At 46.3% G+C, this 23341-nt stretch overlaps 1 protein-coding gene across 2 annotated transcripts in view; it reads right to left on the reverse strand.

Annotated features, from left to right (window-relative positions):
• Nucleotides 1-23341, reverse strand: part of LOC122816534 (dual specificity mitogen-activated protein kinase kinase 3) — a 982929-nt gene that overhangs the window by 590437 nt on the left and 369151 nt on the right. The window lies entirely within an intron of this gene.

Consider the following 23341-nt stretch of genomic DNA (forward strand, 5'->3'; position numbering starts at 1 on the left):
CAGGCAACAAGTGCTCAAGTTGCAGCCTAGGCAACAGGGGGCCTTGTGAAGGGCAGGAGGCAACACCTGTTCACCTATTTCAGAGGGGAAGGGCTGGCCAAGCATACCTGTATTGCACACACCATTAAGAGTCCTCAATGGAGCACAGAGCAGATTGAGGCCCTTGCTGTTGAGGAAGGCTTTGAGTGTTACATTACTTAACGAACTGAAGGGCACCCCTCACAGCAGCCTCCTGCATGCACTCCTCTTGAATGGCTACAGGCAAACATGGAGGAAATACAGAGCTATAAAACAATATCCCCAATCTGTAACAAGCAGTCAGCTTGCCACTCAACCCTAAGGCAACAAAGGGCCTTACGGCTCTTGCCCCAGGGGAGAAAAATGGGTCAGTAGAGCAGTTGTGTGTGTTTAGGTGGGGGGAGGGCTTGATGATCCAAGGCTGACTGGAGCAAAATAAGAAGTTATGTACTCACCATAACGTTCCATCTGAGTAGGTAAACTTATTTGTGAGCAACCTACGGGAATCGGATCTGAACTTGGATCCGAGCCGGCAGTTTTCAACAGCTTTAGATCAGCGCTCCAAGCTCCTTCCCTACCCATAATCCCCTGCCAACCCTGACTGACATCAGATCAAGTTTGCCCAACAGCAGAAACTGCTAGAAAAATATTATTCTCAAGAAAAGTGGGTAAAACCCACGGACCTGAGTATGAATACATTCGCAAGTGAGGGGGAAAGAGGGAGGGACGGTTGCTGACAAATGAAGTTTACCTACTCAGATGGAACGTTATGGTGAGTACATAACTTCTTAATCTGAAGTAGTTAACTTCATTTGTGCAGCAACCTATGGGACAGAGTCCCCAGCTACCTGAATCTTGGGCGGCCTTCATGGAAGGATGTTCCGGAGCACTGCAGAGCCAAAGGATGCTCTCCCTCTGGAGATAATGTCCAATTTATAGTGATTGATAAAGGTATGAGATGAGGTCCAAGTGGCTGCTGTACAAATATCATCGAAAGAGACTCTAGCTCTAAAAGCCGCAGAGGTAGACATAGATCGAGTAGAGTGGGCATGGACTCCCTGAGGTGCGGGCCTGCCAGAACTTTCATATGCTAGAAGGATACACTGTGAAATCCATCTAGACAGTGTAACTTTAGACACCGATTTACCCAAGTTAAATTTGGCAAAGGGGGGCTGTCCGAGGAGGTTTCACCAGCCACGTCTTGTTCCAGTGGAACTACCAGGGACATCAAAGCAGGCTGTCCCTGGGGCCGGGTGATGGAAGTCGGACCCAACAGAGAAGGAGTGCAGGGTGGAGCCGGGACAAGGGCCAGGGGCCTGGATTGTCTCGACAGGGCCCTCTCCACCACGTCGAACGCCGAGGGAGAGCTGCTCTCTCTGGGATCCGAAAGCAGACCCTTGCTCGGATCCGACGGACGGATCGGAGCCGACGCCAAAGCGATCAGATCCGATGGACCAGTATGCTCCGACCTGGACGGAGCCTAAGGCATACCGATACCCCCGGATCCGAAGCTCAGCCCTCTGCTCCGAGAGCTCGGATCCGAAGAAAATGGACCCGACAGACTCGAGGGAAGTGTCGGCGCCAAAGTATCCAAGACTATCGGCACCGACACACCCCCAGCTCCAAGGGTGCCCGGCTCCGAAGACTCCGAACCCGGGAAACGGGACGGAGAAGGAGCTATCGGGGGCAAAGAAGGGGGTCGAGCTCCCCCCCAGAGGGGGGGGGCAGGAGCACTCCCATCTGCAGTTGGGCTTGGAGGAATCTTCTCATCATCCGGTCCAAATCTGCATCCGTGAGACTTCTGGTCGATCTCGACGAGGCCACGGAGGCGGGGTGGGAGTGTCGCCTCGATGAGCTCGAAGGAGATCGGGTCTCCTCCTCCTCAGGACCCGGTGAAAAGCACGGGGACCGGATCCAAGAAGGAGGAGACCCAGAAGTTCTGGAGGGAGAAAACCGCTTAGCCGGGGGGGGGGGCCGAAGCGGAGGCCTCGGCCCGCCGCTTGTGGTGTTTCTCCCTCCTTTTTTGTTTCCTGGCTTCCCTCTCCTCCGGGCCTAAGGCAGGAGTTTGTGTCCCGGCCGGGGGGAGGGAAGCAGGAGTGGCAGCCGCCGCAGCGGAAGCTACGGGAGGACCGGAGGTAGAAGCAGAGTCCGGGGTCAGAAGACCCTGCCAGAATCAGCTTTGACCTCCGGTCCTTAAGTGCCCTGGGGTTGAATGCCGCACAAATGGTACTCCCAGAGGACAGGTGCTCAACCCCAAGGCACAACGCACACAGAGTGTGGCCATCCGCTGGGGACAGCTTATGGCCACACTCGGTGCACTTAGAAAAAAATCAGCTTTGGGGCCTCAGACATATTAACTAAAAAGGTAACCACACACACTAGGCCCCAAACACACACACACAACCCTGACGGAACCACGAAGGAAGGGGGAGGTTAAATATGAAGAAAAATAAAGTAAACTAAGAGTGTTTAAGATTAGGAAAGGAACCTGAACACACACACACACACACACCAAAAGTTTAAGAAAAGGGACAAAAAGGTTAAATTTTTCTCACAAAGTGATGAAAAGCCTGGAACTCATAGGCTCAAGCTGCTGAAGTAAACCGCGGCAAACTAGATCTGAGGTCAGTCAGGGTTGGCAGGGGATTATGGGTAGGTGGAGGGGCTTGGAGCTCGGATCTAAAGCTGTTGAAAACTGCCGGCTCGGATCCGAGGTCGGATCAGATTCCCATAGGTTGCTGCACAAATGAAGTTAACTACTTCAGATCAATGAATTAATGCATTAACTCAGATGACGCCATGGTACATCGGGGGTTGTGGGGGAATGGGCAGCCTGGCCCACGGTACTGCTGTCACCTAATATGGGGGGGCACTACATATAGTGTAAGTACCACAGATGTGTGAATGACTCTACCAAACTGCATCAACATGGTATCCTTTATAGGATATTTTCAAAAACACACCTGTTCACAAAAGACACTGTAAGCCCACACATTTGCTTAAATGCACGTCACCTGGGATAGTGGTTAGAGCACAAAATGGGGGAAAGCAGAGTGGCTGCCTGGATGATGGCCACTCTAAGACTAGGTCTGGTGATGGGGAACAAAAAAGGTGATCATGGCAGAGGCAAGATGGTTGGAAGGCACAGGAGACAAAAACAAATTAATGCATGACAAAGGCTTCTCACTACACACACTAGCTTGAAAGGCTACTAAAAACAAGAAAGGAGTTGTTACCAGTTATGAGGAAAAACATCTGATGAAAAATTACAGATGCGTGAGCATACTAACCATAACTGTTTGTAGGCAGACTGTTGAACTATCTTACATAACATACGGTAATTACACTGCAGGCAGATGTCCAGTTATCCATCTTGATTTCCAAAGCTGTCACTTTTCTACCCCAGGACCCAAGTGAATTCAAGTATTCCTAAGAATTTCTGCTGCAAAAGTGAGGCAATCTCACTCCCAAAGGAACTTCTATAGATAAATTTCACATCAGTTGTAAAAACACAAAAGGAGAAATATATTCAGTTAAAAATTAATGTAATGCAGTTTCCAACGATCAAATTAAACCACTGAAATATCTGGTTTTCCCTTCACTTCTGCATCAGCATATTCTGCACTGCAGTGTTCAATTTGGTGAAAGGGCTCGCCCACCCACTAGTCTTATAATGTGTTAAATGAAGCTAAATAAACCTTTAGCATATTTTACTTTAGCACTGCAAATTTTACCTGGAGAAATCAAAGAAGGTCCATAAAGTACAGTTGTGTACACTTACCATAAATGTAGATGTTAGAGTGTATTCACTGTTGCAGTCATTACATTTGGGTAATCTGCTGGCATGTTGCCCTCAGGCGGCCTGATTAACAAAGTCTTGGGTCTCGAGTCGGTTGCTGTCCCTTCTTCCATGACGCCAGGTTGTCAGGGGTATAAAATATGCAGCCAACGCCGTTACTTCAGTTTTTCTTGCCTCAGATGTCGGGTGCCCCCCAAATGGGGAGCAAATTAAAAACACAAAAATATACCTCCAACCAAAAGCAAATACACCAAAAAGGCTTTTAAGCATAGTAAAAGAAAGTAGAGGTATAGTAAGAGAAAAACAGGGGGTTGCAGGGAGGGTAACCAGGACTGCAACAGTGAATACACTTGAACATCTACATTTATGGTAAGTGTACACAACTGTACTATGCTCTTCGGGTTTCATTGTTGCGGTTATTACATTTGGGTAGATTCCCAAAGCTATGGTTGGGAGGATGGATTTATACAGCATTAGGACCAGCTATAAGGCCCTGCAAGACAGCAGTGGCACAGCCAGCTCTGGATTTAGAGAAAATTGGTAAATGATAATGCTTGGTAAAAATATGAACTGAACTCCAGGTAGGAGCTTTTAGAATATCCCTGGTAGGAACACCTCTGAGAAAGGCTGCAGAAGTAGTTGCAGCCCTGGTGGAATGAGATCTGATACCCCAGGGAATAGGTTTTCCATGGTGCTTATAGCAGAAATGAATGCAATGGCTTATCCATTTAGAAATGGTTTGTTTTGAAATAGCCTTCCCCTCTGCCACTGCAGCAAATGCTACCAGGAGTTCAGATTTTCTTTGAGGTTTAGTCCTGTCCAAGTAGAATTTAAGTTGTCTGTGCACATCCAATGAATGCAGAATCCGTTCCCCTTTGTTCTGTGGATTGGGAAAGAAAGTTGGCAAATGAATGGACTGATTAAGAACCACACTGGATACCACCTTGGGCATGAAGGATGGATTGATCCTGAGTGACACCCCGTCCACATGAAAGATGATGAAAGGCTCTACTGCCATAAGGGCCTGTAATTCAGATATCTTTCTAGCTGAAGTGATTGCTAAAAGGAAGGCTATTTTCCAAGAAAGAAATTTTAAGTCTGCAGTAACAGCTGGCTCGAAAGGAGGCAGAGTGAGTTGCTCGAAAAGAGGCAGAGTGAGTTTCTCCAATACAAAGTTAAGGTCCCAGGCAGGGGATGGAGCTCTCCTGGGTGGTCTCAAGTTTTTGGCCCCTCTGAGGTACTGCTTGAGCAGAGGATGAGAGAGGAGAGGAGGTTCTGTGTTACAATGAGCTGAAATGGCTGAGGCATGGATTTTAATGGAGGAAAGACAGGCCCTTGTGAAGCATCTCAGTTAAGTATTGCAAAATCTGAAGTAAATTGGACGCTGCTGTGCTCATCCCTTGAGACGGATTCCAGGCACAGAATCTTTTCCATTTGTCAGCATAAGATTTTCTAGCACTTGGTCTTCTCGCCTCCAAGATGACATCCATCACAGGCTTGCTGAGGGATGCCAAGGGTGAATTTAAGTGATTAGCCAAGCTGCAAGGTTCAATGTTGGGACCTGAGGGTGCAGAATTTGGTTCTCCTGCTGAGACAGTAAGGAAGGTGTCTGAGGTAGGTGCCATGGAGAAATTTGTGACACACTGCGCAGGAGTGGATACCAGTGTTGGCGTGGCCAGTCTGGAGCAATCAAAATCATTGTTAGTTTGTCCTGTTTGACTTTTAGCAGAACTTTGGAGAGCAGAGGCAGAGGGGGAAAGGCGTAGACTGATAGGTTTTTCCAGCTGAAGGACAGAGCCATCCACTTTCCAGGTTTTTTTTGAGGAGTTCTTGTGCAAAATTTGTCCAACTGGTAGTTCTGGTGGGAGGCAAACAGGTCTATGTCTGGGCTCCCCCATTTGCTTGTCAACATGTTGAAAATCCGTGGTTCCAGTTTCCACTTGTGCAACCATGGGTCCATGAGATTTCTGCTTAGTCCGTCTGCCAGTATATTCAGTTTTCCTGGCAGGAATTCAGCTTGTAGTTGCACTTAGTAGCTCAAGACAGTCTTCCACAATGCTATGGCTAGTCTGCAGAGGGGGTAGGAATGTGTACCCCCCTGCTTGTTTATGTACCACATTAACCGTGGTGGTGTCTGTCTTCACCATTAGTTGTCCTGGATGAATGTAGTCCTTGAAGGCTGTCAGAGCATTCTGTACAGCTAACATTTCTTTTTGATTGATAGGTAGGTGCATTTGATTTGGGCTCCATTAATCCTGAATGTACTTCCCTACCAGGTGAGCCCCCCATGCATAGTCTGATGAGTCTGTAGTTAGGGTTTGGGCGGCAGGGGGTAGTGTGAATGGCAGTCCCTTGTTTTGGTGGCAGGCCTCTGCCCACCATAGGAACTCTAGGCGTAGGCAAGGTATGATGGGAATCATTGTTTTCAGGCTGTGACAATGTTGACTCCATAGACTTTTTAAGTACCACTGAAGTTTCCTCATATGCAGTCTTGCATATGGAATTAGAAAAATGCAAGATGCCATGAACCCCAAGGCTTGCAGTATTTGTCTTGCAGATAGCAGGGTTTTTGTGGCCACTTGTTTGAAGTAAGTTACCAGATGAATTTGGTTTTCTAACGTGAGGAAAGCCATCTGGGGCAGTTGTATTCAAGGTTGCACCCAGGAATATAATCTGTTGAGAAGGTACCAGTTGTGATTTCTTTTCATTTATGGTGTACTCTAGACAAGTTAGAACCAAAAAACGCCACATGATTTATAAGTATAGCCTGGTTTTCTGCCTGAATTAGACAATCATCCAGGTATGGATATATTTGAATAATTCTTTGCCTGCAAAATGCAATTACTGGAGCCAGGCACTTTGTGAATACCCTGGGCACAGTAGGCAAGCCAAAGGGCAGTGCAGAGAACTGATAATGCAAGTAGCCTGCTTTGAAGCATTGGTATCTTCTGCAAGCTTCCCTAATTGGGATATGCAGGTAAGCTTCTTTTAAATCTAGAGTTGCCAACCAGGCATCCTTGCCTAGCATAGGAAGTAACTGGTGAAGAGTCAGCATCTTGAATTTTAGAATGTCCAGAAAGGTGTTTAGAGTAGACAGGTCCAGAATTGGATGCCATGATTTGTCTTTTCTGTGTACCAGGAAAAGCCTGGAATAGAAACCTTGTCCCTTTCTCCTCAAACATGGGGGCTATTCAACCAGTACCAGAAGAGGAAAAGTACTTGTTTCTGAGCCTCTGCCCACTGATTTGGGGGCAGGTCTGGCCACCCATTTGGTGATGGCAATGTGTGGAAATGAAATCTGTATCCCTGGGACACTATATTTAAAACCCATTTGTCATGGGTTATGAGTTCCCAGTTTTTTGCATGAAGAGCAATCTTTCTCCCCAAAGGGGCGGCTAAAAGGTAAGTGCTTGGTAATTTTAAAGGAAAGTCATTGAGACCGTTTACCATAGGGGGTGTGTCTTGTTATTTTCAGATGTGGAAGTGGAAGCCCCCCATTGCTTAGTTCTGAGAGTCCCATGGGACTGAAACCTGGTGCTTTTGGTGTGTCTGGTTTGGCTTGAGTGGATCTGGAAGGAGCTGTAAAGGACCAGTTCTTAGCAGGCCAGTGCCTACTAAATCTTGGAGGTTGCACTTGTAAGAAATCTTTTACAATTTGCATAGATTTAGCTGTATCTTCCATCTTTTTTAGAACTTCTTCAGCCTTACTGCCAAACAGGCGGTCCTGATTTAAAGGAGCATCCAACAATTTTGCTTTAACATGATCAGGCAGAGATTGCTCCTTAAGCCAAGCATGCCTTCTAAGTACAGACCCAGTAACAGCAGCCCTGCAAGAGGCCTCTAAAGAATCAAAACCACATTACAAAGTATGTTTTCCAACTTGTTCAGCAGAATGCAATAAATCCTGTAAATCTTTATTTTCCACACAGTCAGAAATCAACAATTTTCTGTTTAAGCAGTCCAATAATACGCTGTTGACATTTTAACATATGAAATTGGCAGTTTAAAGCCATGATTGCCAAGGTTGCAGAAGTATAAATCTTTTTACCCCATCTATCCAGCGCCCTATAGTCTATATCAGAAGGGGTAGGATTTTTAGCAGTAGAAGCCTTAATGCCCTTGGACCCCTGAGAAATGGTTTCTGGATCCGCAACAGGATTTTTGAAAAGGAACTTGTGGGACTCAGGAACCCTGTATCATCTCTCAGGTTTACTAGGAGCCGGAGGCAGGGAATCAGGGGCCATACTGGATTCCGCAAACACAAACGATGTCTAGTACAGGAGGTATAGCCAAAGGCCTATGCTGAAGTAGAAGTAAATCCCTAAGCCTCTTTTTAGATTCAGAAAATTCCTGACTTTCCCAGCGGAAATGCTCCCTTAAGATATGTAAAGTTTCCCCAAAAGAAAAGCCCTCGTGGGGGAAGCAGAGGGAATGGAATCCTCCGCACCATGCGCGTGTATGCACTTGTTTTCCATTCCCGCCATTATAAAGTTGAATTTGATATCCCCACCTTTATCTTTTATATTGTTTATTTTATATTTTTATTTTATATCATTTGCATATGACAACCCCAGTTCCATTGTCTAATCAGTCTGAGCTCACTTGCAGCTTTTCTTGCGATGATCAGTACTTGATGCGAGTTATTTTACCAAACATATTTTACTCTGTACATTTATTAACTTTTACATTACTGCTTTGCTATTTATATGTTCTCAACCTCTTTAGTAATATGTATTTACAGATTATGCATCTGCTACTTTGCTAATGTGTAGCTGCTTTTGTAAACCTTTGTTTTCTAGATAAGCATCTTTCCTTGTTGCTGTGACATAACAGCATGAGTATTTTTGTGATGCTTTATTTTTTGGGTACAGAAAATTCCCTTACTCCGATGTCCTTCAATTTCTCTCTCTCTGTTCATTCCACTATACTTAATTTCTGCCCCGTTTATTTACTGAAAACTTTCTCATAGGTTCATAGGTGATTACTACGTTAATGGCACAAGAGGCTTTACAAACCTAGCCAATAACACCCGGGATATGACAATATTATATCTTAACTCCCCAGATATGGGATGGGGTAGTATCAGGGTAGTGGGTCCAGTGCTGGAGCCTCGAGTCATTTTACAGACAGCTTTTGTCCATAAGGGACATGGGCAGTACCCCAGGTGTGAATGTATGGCTCCCACTCATTAATCCAAATTCTTTTTTAACAGAGGAAGGGATGGGCTTTTTTATGGAGATGGGAAGTTTATTCCATAGAAAAGGCAGCCTCTGATATGAAACTGTCTCTCCAGCAAGTTCTGTTAAGAGTCGCAAATAAGGCTCAGGTTCCTGGAACACAACCCTCATAAAATTTTTCTTGAGAATACGTAGCATTTCATCAGGGCTGGATCAGAGAATGTCCTGTAGGTCAGGCACAAGTCCCTTCTCAATAAACAATATGAGACACAGTAAAGGAACAGCGCTTTTAGTCTGTCTGTATAAGACATGTATCTTATGTTTGGTATTTATTTTTTTACTGAGAAACCTCCAGCGTCAAAGTGCTTGGTTAGGTACATGTAGAAGGAAGCACTATACCTTCTTTGATCTTGATGCCATGCCTTTACTTATAAGTTTAGCCACATAGAAAGATTTCTGCACTACCAGAGCTACCAGGTGGTCTAGGTTTAGGTTGCTATCCATGCTCCTACATACTTCACCACTGGGTCTAAAGTCTACTCTTAGGGGTGTGCTAACATTATAATTTGCGGGGATATCAGATTTACCAAAGTGTATGACAATGGGATTTTTAGCAATTCGTCTCAGATCATGGTTTTGGCACCAGTTGTTTGTCATTTAGTGTAGGATGTCAACATCATTTTGGGGATTCAATGACTGCTCTCAGCTTACAGTCATCAGTGGAATTGGTGAGATAAAGGCCCCCCCCCAACATTGGCCTTCATGTCAGAGAAGTACATACCAAACAGGAGGGGTCCCCAATAATGAGACCTGTGGGACACTGCGACTAACCGGTTTCTTACTGGAAGTGGATTCACTTATCCGGACATGTGCCTCATCAGTGAGCCAAGTTGGCTATCCATCTGATAATGTAGGAGTTTATGTCTAACTCAGTAAGCTTATCTGTGATACCAGAGGAGGCACTGTGCTGAAAGCTTCTTTGAGGTAATATTGAAGCTGACCCGGGTCCATCACCTATATCGTAATCAGTGCACCAAGTACAACAAACAAAACCAACTAGATCAATGCCTTCATTTCCTTACACCAAACTGATTTTAGTTATCACAAAATCATGGATTAAGGCTAACAATCCTCCTTTAAATCATTTTCCCTGTTTGCAACTACTTTTTGACCCCAAGCTAGACAGAACAAGGAGGTAGGAACACCTCTGTCTGCTCAAATCACACTTAAATGTTCAATTACTTGCTTTAGGAAATACTAACACAAATGAATTTTCTAACTGGCTACTTGTATCCATTCCCTCCCACAAGAAAATCATACTACATCTCGGCTGAAGCATATCCACGCCCACCTCCCTCCCCAAATTAAATAACCTACCAAATTAAATAAACTACTAAAAATAACTTCCTCACGAAAATATATTTAAAAAAATCTCATAATACTTGGAGACTTTGATCTCAACCTGTTCAGTTCCACTTCCAATGGCCTGAACACTACTAATACAGTTAAGCCTCACCCAGTTCATATCTCAATCTACTAGACCCAACCTCAATATATCACACCACTCCCTCCTAGATCTCACTAAAAAAAACTTCTCATATCTCAACCACCATCTTTCAGTGACCACTGCCCTATTAGTTTTAACAGCAATCACCCATATGTAAACATACCAAAGATTGCATTTTTTTGTAATAAAATCGCAGAATAATTAACAAACTTAACTTAAATCCATCCTCTCTGACTGGTCAGTTTTGAGCTCATCTGGCCTCACCACTGCTGCAAAACTACTGACTGATCTGCAAAACTTCTGCTTCCTAGTAAACCAAAAATTATACAAACTTAAAACTAACAGCTGGTTAACCTAGGAGTATGAAACCCTTCAACTCCGAGACAAGGCATGGCATTCCTAGAAAGCACTTACTACTTTACTTTTTTACAGCATTATACCCAGCAACACAACCTTGCCAAGCAAGCCATACACAGTCATAAAATTCACTTGATTAAATCATACCAAATCTCAATAATAAAATCACCCAAAAACTTCTGGAAAGAGGTCAACTGTCTTACAGGATGCAACTGCCTTCCCTCCATGAACTCCACATCCTATCAACTTTCCGCTTCTGATTTCCTTTCATTTCAGCAACCTTCGCAGCCCTTTCACTAGTCAAACTGCATATGACACTCCCCACCTCCTCTTCATATAGCCCTTAATTGTATATCAGAACTATCATATCCACCTCCTCTCCATATATCCCTTCATTGTACATCAGAACTATCACATCCAAGGTCTGCTTGAGTATATTAAACTTGATAGCTCCCTGACACAGACAACCTTTATCCGTGGTTTATCATTGTAGAGACATCATCATAACCTCACTGAAAAACATCACAACCTGTGAATGATACTTATGTCCATTATCTGCTAGAATGTCATTGTAATACTTTTGCCCAAGAAACCGAATCCCTCCAATCCATCAGACATTTGCCCCATTTCCATTCTCCCTACACTAGGAAAGATTCTGGAAAAATTACTTTATTTGGAACTCGCTCAATACATCAACTAATACTACCTTCTCATTCAAAACCAACATGACTTTTGGTCTTGGTCACAGTACATCCAAAGCTATCTGGACACAATGTGACAACATTCTTTTTGGAATGGATAAATGTCTAATTACTTGAGGAATTGTTAGTGGCCTTACCAGAGCCTTTGATCTTGTTGATCACTTAATTCTCCTAGAACATCTCACTGAAATAGGCATTAGGGATGGCACTGCCCCGGTTCACAAACTCCCTCTAACTGCATCTTATCAGTTAATTTCAATTAGTCAAATCAGTCCCTCTACAGAAGGATGTTCTACAAGGATCTATTCTAACACCTCTCCTCTTTTCTACTTACAGTAACAAACTTTCTTTTGACTTACCCCATCTTCTTCTTCAGCATTAAGCTGATCACATGATCCTATAACTGCTCCAACCATTCTCTCTCTTCTTTTGAACTCGAACTTCAGGCTGATTTTCATATACTACTACTAAACTCTTCTAAAACAAAAATAATGCTTTTTGGCACTAGGCAAACGCTCGCTTCTACCTCCAAGCCTCCAAAAATTCATTGATCATGTTAACACTATTGAAAATGTCACTATAATCAAATACCTAGGGGTCTGGTAGGACCCCTTCCTAATTTCCAAATCCACTTGGACAATGCACACAAAAATCAACTCACTCCTATTCTAGTCTAATAGAATCTCCCTTTTTCTATCCAAATCCTGTAGAAATGCCACTAGCTCAGCTAGAACATTGTCTCCCACTAACTGCTGCATCTTCTAAAATAAGTCCAGCCCATTCAGTCCATTTCAACTGCCATTTGCAGATTCATCACTCTGTCCCCAAAAAATGACCAACACTGCAAAACCATTGAAAAAGCTAGCTACCTGTGAAAACTTTCTACTTGCCTGTCGACTACTTAAAATTATCAAGAATTGACACCTTCCCTCCACTAGCTTCCAGACGATTCAGAGCTGCATCAATACACAACTTTAGACATCTTAACCACTCATATCCTCTCCTCAAACTCCCAAACGAGGCTTCACTGCACAGACCATGCTTTCTCAGTCCTTGGTTCCAAACTCTGGGAATTTCTCCCTTCTTTTCTTAAAGATCATTCCTCTTACCCAATTTTCCATTCACAAATAAAAGCACATGTCAAGACTCTAGAAAAATACAATTGCTACCTGCCTGGTCATATAATGTAACTTCATTAACTTTTAGTTATGTACTTACCATAACTTCGGATGTATGGGATCCATCTCGCCTACATTCATAACTGATGGGTTCGGAGCCGATCCATCGGCTCCGACTCGGCCACTATATAGTAGAACGAAGTCTCTAATTGGCTGGGCTACCCCTTATCCCAGAATGCACCACGCCTGCTTCCCCAGATCTTGTTTGTTCGCTTTCATACCTACATCCAGACACAGAGACATACCAGCAACTGTAACAAACTGAAGTCCTTCAAGAGAAAAACTCAGTAAGTAGCAACATTCCCTCTAAATCCAATGGGAAGGGGGAAGGAGGGCGGGTACATATGAATGTAGGCGAGATGGATCCCATAGATCCGAAGTTATGGTAAGTGCATAACTAAAAGATGTAATGGGATCCTATCTCGCCTACATTCATAACTGATGGGACAGCATCCCTAGCACCTAAATCCCGGGTGGCTCATTGGAAAACACTCCTGAGAACTGTGGAACCAAAGGAAGCTCTACCCTGAGAAGCCACATCTATCTTGTAATGAGAAATGAAGGTGTGTGGAGAAGTCCAGGTAGCGGCCGCACAGATATCATCTATCGATAATTTGGAGTGGAATGCTACAGAAGTAGCCATTGCCCTGGTAGAATGAGCCCTGACTGGGAAAGGTAGCTCTTTACCGGACCGTGAATAAATGAAGGAGATGCAATCTTTAATCCATTTGTCTATGGTGGTTTTAGCCACCGGTTGACCCAACCTATTTTCCGCAAAGGACACAAACAGCTGATTTGACTTTCGTGTCTGATTGGTCCTACTTGAATAAAAACGCAGTTGTCTGTGAACATCCAACTGATGGAAAATATATTCTGCGCTATTGGAGAAATTGGGAAAAAACACAGGGAGCTCCAAGGATTGTTGAATGCATAAGGGGGATGCTACCTTGGGCAAGAAAGAGGGATTTAACTTGAGGGACACTCTGTCTTTGTGAAAGGTCAAATAAGGAGGATTAGAACAGAGAGCCTGAAGCTCTGAGACCCGCTTGGCAGAGGTTATAGCCACCAAAAAGGCGGTTTTCCAAGATAGAAATTTTATATCACAAGTAGCTGCTGGTTCAAAAGGGCGGGCAGTTAAAGAAGCTAGAACCATATTCAGGTCCCAAGGGGGCACAAGATGGGCTATTGGGGGCCGAAGGAGCCACGCTCCTTTAAGGAAAGATTTGCAAAGCCTGTTTGCCATTAAGGAAGGCTCAAAGGAGACATGAAAATTAGAGATAGCCGCCAGTTGGACTTTAATTGTGGAAACTGAAGAGCCCAAATAAAACAAAGAAGCCAGGAATTCTAAAACCTGAGGTACTGGGGCGGTAAGGGGATCTATACCTCGTTGCTGGGCCCAGAGAGCAAACCTCTTCCACTTGCTGGAATACAGTTTAATAGTGGAAGGTTTGTGAGAAGAGGACAAAATGTGGATGACGTCTGGAGAAAGAGAGTTATCTCTGACTAAGGTTGGAAGTGGAGTAACCAAGCGGCCAACCTCAAGGACCTGAGGGATGGGTGAGACTGTCCCAACTGATGAGTCAACAGGTCGGGCACCAGGTCCAGAAACCATGGGCCCTCCACCGCATACCTCAGAAGGAAGGGGAACCAAACCTGACGAGGCCAGTGTGGAGTGATCAAAATCATGTCGCTTCCTAGATAAATCGCCTTCTGTATCACCTTCGGGAGAAGGGGAATGAGAGGGAAGGCGTAAAGTAGGCCGGGGGGCCAACTATGAGCTAGAGCGTCCCTGGGAATCTGCCCCTGAGAGGGAGTCAGAGTGAAGAACTCCCTGCATTTTGCATTATGAGGGCTGGTGAACAAGTCGCAACAAGGGAGGCCCCACTTGGCGAAGATGTTTGCAGCCACCCTGTCGTTGAGGGACCACTCGTGGGGTAACAGGAGAGTCCTGCTCAGCCTGTCTGCAATCACATTGGATTTCCCCGGAATGTGCGTTGCCACTAGGAAACGCTGGGTAGAAATCGCCCAATGCCACACTCTCATGGCCTCTCGGCAAAGAGGGTAGGACCTGGTTCCGCCTTGCTTGTTTATGTACCAGACTACCGACATGTTGTCGGATAGGATCGCAACAGTACCCCGGGGAAGAGCATGATGAAGTGCTTGCAACACCAGTAGCACCGCTCTCATTTCCAGGATATTGATATGTAAGTGCGTTTCGTGAGCCTGCCATGTGCCTTGGACAGACCTGTCCAGATAATGACCCCCCCCACCCTGTCTGGGAGGCGTCCGTGGTCACCGTGGTGACGGGAGGCTGAAGGGCAAAGGGTCGCCCCTGGTCCAGGTTGGACCGAAGCAGCCACCAACGTAGGTCCCGATGGCAAATTTCGGTAATCTGGACCAAATGGTTCAAGGGAAGTTCCTGAAAGGACCATTGAACCGACAGTAGCCATTGCAGCACCCGCATGTGCAGCCTGGCTAAGGGGACTAGAAGAATAGTCGAGGCCATCGTGCCCAATAACTGCAGAATCAGTCTGGCCTGAACTCGTGATCTGGGTAACAAGGTTTGAACCTGAGACTGCAGGACCTGAATCCTTTCTACCGGCAAGAATGCCCGCATTCTTCTTGTGTCTAACTCTGCGCCTATAAAGGTAATACGCTGAGACGGTTGCAGCACAGATTTTCCCCAATTGAACGTGATTCCTAGTGAATGACCCAAATTGACTGTGGTCATAAGCGCCCAAACTAATAGATGCTTGGAGGTGGCAGTAAGGAGCCAGTCGTCTAGATAGGGAAACACTTGGAATCCTAGACTTCTCAAGTGAGCTGTCACTACTGCCAGACACTTGGTGAACACCCTGGGGGCTGTGGCGAGACCAAAGGGCAGTGCTCGGAACTGGAAATGACTGGTTCCCAGGCGGAAGAGTAAATGACTCCTGGACTCTTGACTTATCAGAATGTGATAGTAAGCGTCCTTGAGGTCTATGGAGCACATCCAGACATCCTTCTCCAATAATGGGAGAATGGACTGAAGGGTGACCATTCGGAATTTGGATTTTTTTACAAAGCGATTCAATGATCTGAGGTCCAAAATGGGCCTCAAGTCCCCTGTCTTTTTGGCACCAAAAATAGTCTTGAGTAAGTTCCTGATCCGATCTGGTCGGCGGGGACAGGCTGGATGACTCCTTTTCTTAGCAGCTTTGAAACCTCGACCGCTGCTTGATCCCGCTGACTGGGTGGCACATCTGGGATTTTCCTGATAGGAAGAGGGGGTATCTTGATGAAAGGGATGAGATAGCCTCCGGTTATGGTTCGGAGCACCCACTGATCCTTGGTGATAGATTCCCAAGCCTGTGGGTGTTCTGCAAAACGACCCCCGACTGGCTCCGGAGATGCGCAGTCGGGCCACGTCTCAGGGACGGGGAGTGTAGGATGGACCACGAAAGGAATCGCGGTCTCCAGAGTTACGGGGCCTCTGCCGCCTCTGGGGCGGCGTCTTACTGAATCCCCCCCCGCATCTAGAGGGGGCATCACTCGGTGGAGTAGGGAAAGACCTTTGAGATTTCCTGAACCACATTTTCCCTCCTCTCTGGGCCTTGAGGTAAGGTCTAGAGGGAGCGGAAAAACGTTCCCCCACGGCAGTCAAGGTCTTGCCCTCCTGCTCGCACCGAGTCAGTGTGTCCTTCACCTTGGGTCCAAACAGGGAGGACCCATCAAAGGGGGCGTCGGTGAAGGAAGACTTAAAAGCCTCCGCAAAGGGACACAAGTGTAACCAGGCGTGTCTTCTAAGAGCCACGCCTGTTCCCGCTGCTCTACTCGCCCCTTCGGCCGCATATGAGATGAGCCTCATGGACGAGTTGACTATCGAAGATAGGGTAGTCATCTGGGCGCCAACAGTTTGGGCTAATGCCTCAGGAAGATTACCCATAAGAGACTCACCTAACTCTTTGAGGAGGTCCCTTTGGAGCCTGGTAAAATGACAAAAGTAATTCAGCGACCGCAGGGTAAAGGCCGCTGAAGAAAGGGTACGCTTCCCGTACCTATCCATGCTCCTGGAATCCTTATTAGGAGGGCGAATAGACGTTGAAGCCTCTGCCACGTCTTGCTGAGTTGGCAAATGCCACCACCATCGCATCTACTGTAACTCCTTTAGTCAAAAATTCCTTTTGAGGAGGGGCTGAGAGGAACTTGTTAGGCCTGGCGGGCACCGGTTCCACAGAGTCAGAGTGTTCCCACACCCTTCGAGAAACTAAATCTAGTAATTCATCGAAGGGTGGAGACACCCAGGAGGCGGAGGGCTGGGCCCCAAAAGCCTTGAGGAAGACTGACTCCTCCGCGGAAGGGGTTTTGGACTGCCAATCGCCTCTCTGTCTCAGGATCTCGAGGATATCTGAGAATGAGACGTCATCCGAGGACGATTTTGGGGACCCCTCCGCATCATCGAGGTCAGTATCTGATGTGATAGACTCATCCTGGGAGTCAATGTGCTGCCTCTTGCACAATTTTTTTCTTGGAGGTTCATCTGAAGCGGATTCAGAAGGACCTCCCAGGAGAAGGGAACCCCCTAAGGGGGTATCCTCAGGCCCTGGGGCCCCACTGTCGTGGGAATGAAGCACACCAGAAGCACCAGTTCCCAAGTCTAGGGACGGTGAGGTAGAGATTTGCTGAGCCGGCAAGGACATGGCCAGCGCACTCCTCATGGCCTCAAAAGCAGGACCTCCGGACTCTACGGAGGACACCGGCTGAGAGACCACGACGGTACCGGGAATCCCTGCGGCTGACGCTCCGAGGGGAAGACTAGGCACCGAAGCTACCAGTTCCAAAGTGTTCCCCTCGGCCCCGACCGAGGAAGTCCCGGTACCGAACCCCGACGCAGAGGACAGAGTAGGAATGATGGTCGGAACAGAGAAGCTCAGAGGAAGTCTCGGTTCCGACTGGACAACTCTGCTCCGCTCTACAGTCACCGACTCCAACGGCTCCGAGGAGGTTGGAGGAGGAATCGGATGCGAAGTGGGGACCGGCTCCGGAGCCGAGTGGGCTGGAGCCGAGACCATTTTTGCAAATAACGGGGACTGGAAAAGCCTCTGGATAACTCTGTCCAAATCTGAGTCTGACAACCTGGAGGATTTAGAGGAAAAAGATGGGGCCGAGACGACTTCTCATTCTGCTCCGATAGACGAGAGGACTGGCTCCGAAACGGCTCTAACACCATCGGCACCGGATCCGGAACCGTATGAATAAGCATCGGCGCCAAAGGGGACTTCGGGGCCGAGGGGGGAGAGTCTGAGCTACACACCTCCAACGGCTCCGAGACCAAAGGAGCCGAAGCAGGTGATTCGCCTCTCGATCCCCCAACCTGCGGCTCCGACACCAATGGAGCAGAGGAAAGAGGTATCGAGGCAGACCCTTCCACCCGAGGCTCCGAAGCCATTGGAGCCGAGGAAGAAGAGGTCGACCTATGCTTCTTGGAAGTCGGTTCCGACGGACTGGTCGGAGCCGACGACCTTTTCTTTTTAGAAGCTGGAGAGGAAGGAGAAGCCAATGATTCCTCAAAGGAGGGCTTAATAAGGCCCTTAAGGATCAATTTATTTTTACATTCTTGAAGGACCCTAGAGGGAAAAGCATGACAAACACTACATGTTTCCTGCAAATGGTTTGGTCCTAAACAATATAAGCAAACAGCATGGCTATCAGTAATAGACATTTTGTAGTTGCACTTGGTGCACTTTTTAAAACCAGACTTCTGCTCTTTTGACATCCTATCACCAACTATATTTCACCACGAAAAGTAACCTTAAAGTAGGGCACGAGCCCTTGATTCAAAAACGGGATTGGCCCGAGATACAGAACACAAAATGGGCAGAAGCCCTCTAACTAAAACGGGCCTAACCCGATAAAGCAGGACGTACAGTAGGGCAAAAAACAAACTTAACAGTAGACAAAATCAACACATTGACTCACAAATAAGGGCAAGGGCCCTCTAACTTAAACAGGCCTTGCCCAGTAAGTAGAGAAAATACCAATCACACTGAAAAAGGTTCACACACACACGTAAAGCTGTTAAAACAGCTGTTTGTTAAATTAGTGAAGAAAAGCCTAGGTCAAAAGACCAAAAAGTAAGAAAAAAACCCCACTTAGCTCCAGCCAAGTCGAGACCACGTCTAGCTTGAAAAGCAGCAAACGAGATCTGGGGAAGCAGGCGTGGTGCATTCTGGGATAAGGGGTAGCCCAGCCAATTAGAGACTTCGTTCTACTATATAGTGGCAGAGTCGGAGCCAACCCATCAGTTATGAATGTAGGCGAGATAGGATCCCATTACATCATCTGTCTACATATCTTGTTCAGACTATTTTTGATTGCGATTCTTTCAACATACCAACTTCGATGCCACTCTAAATAATGCATGTATATATCCACTCTGTCATTTATCAACTGCCTTTATACCCTCAAGCCAACTATATCACCGAGTACAATATATGCATATATTGTATTTGACCATTCATGTATCAATTGTGTTTTCCTCAGGCAGAAACTGAAATGGGTACAATGAGATCAGTGCTCTACCTTGGTTAACAAATTCAAAATAATTAAAAATCTCTGCCTACAGGTCCCCAACTAGGGTTCTTTCTTTTCCTTCATTTTATTCAACAAAAGAGAATCTACATCATCAATGGTAGGAGAAAGGGAAAAAGAAGTTATGTCTTACCATAACGTTCCATCTGTATTGTTGATACTTGTTCAGTCATTACGCATGCGCATCGGTTCCGACCTCGGAACCGAGGCGGCCATTTTCCAAGCTTGCGTCAGCTTCAAACTCTAGAGCTAAACTCTTACCCACAATCCCCCTCTTCGTTACCTCAGATTGAGTTTGCAAGTCAAAGAAGGTAGAGGCTACCTCTGGTCAAATAACCTAAGAGGACTGGATGGTGAGATCCACTAAAAACCACAGGAGGGGGAAGGAGGGAGGATCGTAATGACTGAACGAGGATCAACAATACAGATGGAACGTTATGGTAAGACAACTTCTATCTGATATTGTTAAGCCTCGTTCATTCCTTACGCATGGGACAGAGTCCTCAGCTACCTCCATTACTGGGAGGCTCTCATGGAAGGACATTCCTGAGCACCATAGAACCGAAAGATGCTCTTCCCCTGGAGGCCAAATCCAATTTGTAAGGATTGATGAAGGTATGAGGCGTAGCCCAAGTTGCAGCTGCACAGATGTCACACAAAGAAGCTCTGGCATGGAAGGCAGCAGAAGTTGCCACCAACCTTGTTGAATGAGCTTTCATGGTGGTAGGCAACGAGATATTACGTTGTGCATAAATGAAGGTGTCACAGTCCTTCAACCATCTAGCTAATGTGACCTTAGCAACAGCAGATCCTAATCTAGGTCCAGAAAAGGCCAAAAATAACTGGTCAGATTTACGAAAGGACCTAGTCCTGTTTAGGTAAAAATGGATTTGCCTGTGGATATCTAGGGTATGTAGGCAATACTCTCCTCTGTTTGAATGATTGGGAAAGAAAACTGGCAATTCAATGGTTTGATTAATGGACATTTCAGAGATCACTTTTGGCAGAAATGATGGATTAGTTCTCGGAGACACTATCTCTATGAAAAATCAAGTGTGGACTCTTGATACATAAAGCTTGAAGCTCAGAAATACGTCTGGCAGATGGCGATCAAAAACAAGGTTTTCCATGACAAATGCTTGAGGTTGTAAGAAGAGGCTGGTTCGAAAAGTGGCATTGTCAGGGCTTGTAGAACTAATGATAAATCCCAAGGTTGAATAGGTTCTCTAAAAGGTGGCTTCAGATGATTCACACCTTTTATGAAGGTCTTGCACAATTTGTGGGATATAAGCGAGGAATCTTGGACACCCTCATGAAAATTAGAAATTGCAGCCAAATGAACAATAATGGTAGAGGCCGACAGACCCGATTGGAAAAGGTGGGCCAGATAATCTAGTATTATCGACACTGGTGCTGAGAAGGGATCTACTTGTTTATCTTTCAGCCAACAGGTAAATCTTTTCCACTTGCTCAGAGAAGTAATTCTAGTGGAAGAGCATGTCGCGTACTGGTAAAGAAAGATCATTCTGCCTGGCAATCAAGAGAATTGGAGTAGACAAGCCATGAGCTTCAGGCTGTTCAAGTTACTATGAATCAGGTTCTGTGGATGTGAGATCAACTCCAGGGTTAGATGGAGAATCCATGATCGATCTAGTAGGTGAGGCCAAAGGAAGGGGAACCAAATCTGTTGAGGCCAATATGGTGCTATGAGGATCACCTTGCTCTTCAACCGATGGTCTTTCTTCAGAAACTGGGGAATGAGGGGAAAGGGTGGGAATGCGTAAAGAAGACCAGAGGGCCAATCGTGGACTAGAGCGTCCCTGGGTGACTGTACTGGAGGGGGAATCAGGGTGAAGTAATTGCTGCATTTGTAGTTGGTCGGGGATGCAAAGAGGTCGCAGCAACGACGGCCCCAGCAATGGAAGATCTCCACCGCTATCAAGGGATTCAGGGGCCACTTGTGAGGTTGAAGAATGCAACTGCTGAGTCTGTCTGCTATCACGTTGGAACTCCCGGGAATGTGCGTTGCTAGAAGAAAATGGTTGGCAGCCATCACCCATTGCCATATCCTCATGGCCTCTCGACAAAGGGGGTAAGATTTGGTTCCACCTTGCTTGTTGATGTACCAGACCACCGCCATGTTGTCTGATTGAAATGCAATTGTCCCAGACAGCAGCAGGGGATGGAATGCTTGCAATGCCAGAAGCATCGCCCTCAGCTCTAGAACATTTATATGGAGATGGGCCACCAGTTTGGACCAAGTGCCTTGGACTGTGTGTCCCTGACATAGCCCTCCCCCCCACCCCATCAGGGAGGCATCAGTGGCCACTGTGGCTTTGGGTTGCTGGGGGGAGAAAGGGCGAGACCATTGTGACAGATTGTGTCTCATCCACCAATTTAAATCCTGTTTGCACCTGTGGGTTACTCGAATCATGGCTGAAAGAGGATGCTGAAAGGGATACCATTGGGTGAGCAGTAGCCATTGCAGAAGCCTCATGTGAAACCTGGCCAGGGAGACAATGGTGATGGAGGCTGCCATGGAACCCAACAGCTGTAGAACCGAGTGAGCCGTGGATTTCTCCCTTGAAAGGATTGGAATCAGTTGTTGCTTTATCCTTAAAATTCTGCGCTCTGGAATAGCATCTCTGCAGTTCTTTGTGTCCAAGATAACCCCTATGAATTCTGTCGACTGAGATGGGGTGAGATTGGATTTTTGCCAGTTTATGGTTATGCCTAGCCTTTGTGCAGCGAGGAGAGAGTATGCCAGGGCTTCTTCCAGTAGATGTCTGGTGGGGGTGGAAATGAGCCAGTCATCTAGGTATGGAAACACCTGGAATCCTTGAAGTCGCAAGTGAGCTGCGACAACTGCCATGCACTTTGTGAAAACTCTGGGGGCTGTAGAGATTCCGAAGGGCAGTACTCTGAACTGGTGCTGACTGGCTCCCGCACGGAAGCGCAGAAATCTTCTTGATGGCCTGTCCACTTTTATGTGGTAGTACGCATCTTGAACATCTATCGAGCACATACAATCGTCTTTTTCTAAAAACGGGATGATAGACTGTATTGTGACCATCTGGAATTTTTGTACTCTCACAAACTTGTTCAATACACTGAGATCCAAAATTGGTCTCCAGTCCCCAGTTTTCTTTGGCACCAAAAATAGTCTAGCAGAATCCAGATCCTAGCTGGTCTGGAGGGACTATATGGACGACTCTCTTTCTTAGCAGCTTTTCTATCTCTAGTGCTGCTTCTTCCCTTTGACTGAGTGAAACGTCGGGAAGGTTTTTTGAAGGGACAGGACAACAATCGAAGGGGATAGGATAACCTCTGGTTATAATCCTTTGTACCCAAGAATTGGTGGTGATGGTTAGCCAGGCAGAAGGGTACAAGGAGAAACGTCTCCCAACCACCTCCAGAGGAAAGGAATTGGGCCTCTCTTCAGGACCGCTGGTAGGATTGGCCAGGGAAAGAATTCCTGGAACCCTGTTTACGTGGACCCCCTCTGCCCCGAAAGGAGCATCTTCCCTGTGAGTTTCCCCCTCTGCCTCTATGGGAGAACTCGGCCTGTGTGTAATGGAAAGGACCCCGAGATTTCTTGAACCATATCTTCCCACTCTTTTGGTTTCGGGAGAAAGCACATTGAGGGCAAGAATAACAGACACCTACAGCAGAAAGTGTCTTACCGTCCTGTTCACATCTGGCCAGTGTGCTTTTAACTTTGGGTCCAAACAACGAGGAGGCCTCAATGGGAGCATTAAGAAAGGAAGCCTTAAAGGGTTCCGCAAAATTGCACAACCGCATCCAGGCGTGTCATCTCAAGACTGCAGCTGAACCCGCTGCTCCTTCTGATGCATGAGATATCAGTTGCATAGAGGAGTTCGATATAGACTCAATGGTGGACAGCTGAGAGGCTACTTTGTCACAGACCTCATCAGAAACTGCACCAGCCAAGGTTTCAGAAAGCTCAGAAATGAGATCCCTTTGAAGCCTGGTAAAGTGTGCCATATAATTCAGGGACCCGATAGTAAAGGTCG

This window comes from Protopterus annectens, chromosome 12.part0, assembly GCF_019279795.1.
Source record: "Protopterus annectens isolate FY-2018-M chromosome 12.part0, PAN1.0, whole genome shotgun sequence".
NCBI lineage: Eukaryota > Metazoa > Chordata > Ceratodontiformes > Protopteridae > Protopterus > Protopterus annectens.